The sequence below is a fragment of the Microtus ochrogaster genome, unplaced genomic scaffold (assembly GCF_000317375.1).
Source record: "Microtus ochrogaster isolate Prairie Vole_2 unplaced genomic scaffold, MicOch1.0 UNK87, whole genome shotgun sequence".
Lineage (NCBI taxonomy): Eukaryota > Metazoa > Chordata > Mammalia > Rodentia > Cricetidae > Microtus > Microtus ochrogaster.
Window position 1 is genome coordinate 161,820 of NW_004949185.1, and position 4,589 is coordinate 166,408.

Below are 4,589 nucleotides of genomic sequence, written 5' to 3' on the forward strand. Positions count from 1 at the left end.
CTCTCTGATCCACTAGTAAATGTAGTTTAAAGTTTACCCTCTGGTTATCGGAGGGGCCTACAACTTTCCTTCCCCTCCACCACCACCAACCCCCCCCCCCCGTAGTAACTTTCTCTCCAGTTCATTTCTGGGGGGTCCATGCTTAGGGTGGAGCTCTCCCTCAGTTCCAGACTGAAGGGGAAAACATCAGTATATTAACAACCCACACCCTTTGGTTCAGGGAAAAACACAAGTCCACTTCAAGTCACAAGGAGACCTAGCTGGGAAAGGGGAAAAGTCTAGTGATTTCTCGGGAACTGGGAAGAGGTAAAGTCATTTGGTTTGCAGCTCCTGCTGCGCAGACTGATTGCTAATCTCTTGAGAAATAAGACAGTCTAGGGAGATGAAGGGGAAAAGCATAACCTGACAGCACCTTTTCAAATCCTGTGCCCAAACTTAGCCCTACCCTGAAACCTGTCAGCTCAATAAACCCTCTTTCTGCCCTTCCAGCTTGGACTTGTCTGTCACGTTTTGTTTTTAAGGGGTGGGGAACCTGTTGTAAACCAAGACGGCTGAAATACACACAACACCAGCCAACTGACCGAGACAGGTGAGCACACCCTCGAGAACACAAGAGACCTCCAGCCTGCTCTGGGGCATCACAGGTCCTCCTGTGGCTCCTAGAATTCTGAGCAGGGAACCCAAGCCTCATCTTCTACCATCTGCAGTCACTCAATCAAAGCCATACCACAGAGTCCTAGTAAGTCACTTGGGTTTGCACCTGGCCTCAGCCACCTGTTGAGAAGAACAAGGCTAGAGTCTTGACTTTCCTGGGCTTCCATACCACCATGAAGAAATAAAGGTGTGGATCACAGAGCCATTCACAAAACAAACTGACAGTAAGGTTCGCAGATGTACCAGCACATTTAATGTGAAGTATAAAGGCACTGCTATTATTAGCAGCAACCAAATCAGGATAAAAATGGCTGACATTTGGGGAGAATAGGTACTCTGAGTTTTCACAAGTTGGCTATCAGGCAGGAAAGGGCCAGTTCATCAATGTAGCAGGGGTTAGCTGTTGTAGAACTATAGTGGCATTTCAATCGTATTTTAATAAATAAAGCTTGCCTGACGATCAGGAGAGTAAAACAGCCACACTAGTCAGCCTTACAGGTGTATAACTCACACCTTTAATCCCAGTAGACACACTAGTTGCCATAGAAACCGGGCAGTACACACTTTTAATCCCAGCCCTAGAGAGGATTATAAAACGGGAGGAAACAGCTCTCAGACACAGTCTCATTCTGAGATCCCTGGAGGCAGGATCGCAATTTCAAAAAGGTCAAGGTTAGAGCCAGTGACTGTCTGTTTTGCTTTTCAGATTTTCAGGTTGAACCCCAATTTCTCTCTCTGGGTTTTTAATTAATTGTGCTTCATAGAACAAAGTCTCATCTGTTCCAGTCTAGCCTCAAACTTGCCAGGTAGTCAAGGCTGATCTTACACCCTGATCGTCCTTTCCTTACCTCCCCAATGACGGGACTCCAAGAGGGTGCCACCCTACCCAGCTACACCAGTGTTTCTGACGTTACAAATGGTGGCCTCCTCATCCTCAAGGGCGGGCCGCTTTCCTATTCTGTGTATATAGAAAGAGGGGGCAGAGTAAACCTACCCCAGTCCAGGCTACTGTTCCTAGTCTGTGGATGGGAGACCTTGGGGCATGGGGATCACAAACAGGAGGTATGGCACAGTGGCACACAACTTTAACCCTGGGAAGCGGGGACAGAGGCAGGAGGCTCTCTGAACTCCAGGCCAGCTTGGTCTACAGCTAGGAATCTAGTGAAGCCCAGTCACAAAAATCAATACTCACAAATGGAGCTGGCAACTCAAAATCTACCCATGGGTAAGCGTGACGAGGATTCGTATAGTGGGGGCAGAGCACTCAAGGAAGCTATCCAACGAGTCACTATTTTTCATCAAAGTTGAGATACCTATAATATATCTTAGCATCTCTGATCAATGTCACACACCATTTAACTACTTAACAAATATCATTAATATTTAGCAAATATTGCCAGATGTTGGTGGCGCACGCCTTTAATTCCCAGCACTTAGGAGACAGAAGTAGGTGGATCTCTGTGAGTTCGAGGCCAACTTGGTTTACAAGATCGGGATCAAAGGTGCGTGTCTTCTTACTTAACAGTCCGGACTAGAAGTGGATTGACTCACTTCAAACTAAGAGATGGCTCAGGGGGTAAAGGCACCTATCACCTGACTTAAACCCCACGTGATGGAAGGAAGAGAACCAACTCTTGAAAGTTGTTCTCTGACCTGGACACACACCATGGTATATGTGCCCATTCACACACTAAATAAACTCCTGGGGGGGGGAGCGGGGATCTGGCCCAAATTTACACTTTCAGCCCCCAATCCTGCTTCCCCTTGCACAATTCCCCGGAGTAAGAACATAGGGAGAGGCCCTTCACGTCCCACACTCCTCCCCTGTCCTTGTACATTTCTGCTCTCTCCACCCAGCTTAGCCTTGAATAAAACTGTCCCCTACTTCTCTCCTTCCGTACTTCTATGATAACACTATCACTCTGCTTTATAATGGACGTGATTTTGGTGAGGGGTGGGTATTCTCAGACAATCAGAATGTGAAAATAAAAGTCAAAGATCTTTTTACCCCCAGTAGCTGGCACACAAACCAGAGAATCATGTCCATAAAACGCCATTCCCATATTCGAGACCTACGAGCTTCTCTGCTCCCAATTTTCATGAAACTCTGATTCCCACTTCACAAACCTACTTCAGCAGCAGGACCTGAGTATTAGGTGTCGTCTGCCACATCACCCAGATTTTCTCCTACCCGCCCCTCTCGGGGAAGGCCAGCATCCGATATTCCACCATCAGTCTGGCCAAAGTCTACTTAATCCTAAAGGCCAATCTTTTTTTTTTTTTTTTTTTTTTTTTGGTTTTTCGAGACAGGGTTTCTCTGTGGTTTTGGAGCCTGTCCTGGAACTAGCTCTGTAGACCAGGCTGGTCTCGAACTCACAGAGATCCGCCTGCCTCTGCCTCCCAAGTGCTGGGATTAAAGGCGTGCGCCACCACCGCCCGGCCCCTAAAGGCCAATCTTAAACGAACCCTTTGTATGTACTTCTTCCCATGTATTTGCTATTGTGATCCTGGGAGTGTAAGTTGGACGCCACCTCCAGAAGCCTTAACCCAAAAGGTTCCACCTGAGTTAGTTTGCAGAGTTCCGTGGTAACATCCAGTCCTGCTTATTATTCTCTTGTAGAAAGTAACAAGCCAGTCACTACCCTTGTGCCTCAGTTTCCCTAACTCTATGGATCAGGGTGGCCTCGGAGATCAGCCGACCTCTGCCTTGTCAATCATCATTCCAGCTGGCAAGACTCAGCTTCCTGACAGCTTCCTCTTCTTCAAGTTGCTTGTCAGCATGTGTGCCACGTGCCTGCAGCGTTCGGAGGAGGGTGCTGGATGGTTAAGAGCCACATAAATGCTGAAAACTGAACCTAGGTCCTCTGAACGAGCAACAAGTCCAGTTATCCACAGATCCAACTCTCCGGGCCCAGCTTTCTCTATCTCTTGACAAGAGGAAATTGTTTGGCCAAGTTTACCAACTTGTTTGAAGTTTGAAAGGTCACATAAAAAAAATGTCTGAATGTTCAAAAAGCGCCATTAAAAGAGGAAGGACACAGAGGCAAGAGTCAAAGCTGCACCAATCTGAGCAACAAAACAAAGTACTACTGAACTATAATCCAACACCTGCAAGTCCATACTGATATAAATAAATAGACGAATAAATTAATGAGGGGACACATTTCACATACAGAATTTAAAATCCATAACTCCCTAATTCCTCCAATGAGCAGAGCCGTATTTGGACTTCCTTCCAAATAATATGGTATGCAAAGGAAGAAAAAAAACACAACGCAGAACTTGACACAGTCAGCTGGTGAGCAGGTCAGCATCATCATAAATCTCGACAATATGACATCCCTGCTAACGTGTTCTGAATACGGCAACCTAATTCCATCCTTTTACCATATAAACCCAGCCGTAAGAATAAGACATAAAATAAGAGGGTACAAATGCACGTACAGTTTACATCGTAATACGCCTCAAAGGCTCATGACAGAAAGGCTGTTTCTCACATTGGCACTACTGGAAAACAGGACAAACTTTAAGCACTGGGTCTCTTTAGGACACAGAGAACATCACAGAAGGGGACGGAGGGACTCTGATGGATTCCTCTCTCTCTCTCTCTCTCTCTTTTGCTTCCTGGCTATGACAAGAGTAGTTTTGTCCCACTCTACACTCCGTACTATGGGCTGCCTCAGCACAGGCCCAGATCAACAGGCACCAACAGATCATGGATTAGAACCTCCAAAGCTGTGAGCCAAAATAAACCCGTTTTGTGGGTTAATTGTCTGAGGTATCCGTCACATATCTCCCAAAACTTTGAGAATTCACATAGGCAAAGTCTAAAAATAGTCAGAGCCAACCAAATGCAATGCAGTGAGACCCGGATGAGAACACGGAAGGATAAGTATTTGCATAAAAAGGAAATGTGGCCGGGCGATGGTGGCACA

The 4,589-nt window shown here is 46.3% G+C and overlaps 2 protein-coding genes and 1 non-coding gene across 5 annotated transcripts in view; 2 read left to right on the forward strand and 1 right to left on the reverse strand.

The window, feature by feature from the left end:
- The window catches only part of LOC101986833 (E3 ubiquitin-protein ligase TRIM39), a 112,984-nt gene that overhangs the window by 23,775 nt on the left and 84,620 nt on the right, over window positions 1-4,589 (forward strand). The window lies entirely within an intron of this gene.
- Window positions 1-4,589, reverse strand: part of Trim26 (tripartite motif containing 26) — a 25,142-nt gene that overhangs the window by 18,877 nt on the left and 1,676 nt on the right. The window lies entirely within an intron of this gene.
- LOC113455692 lies at window positions 1,576-1,692 on the forward strand. The gene has a single exon (XR_003376679.1). It is a non-coding gene; the product is annotated as a small nucleolar RNA SNORA51 (small nucleolar RNA).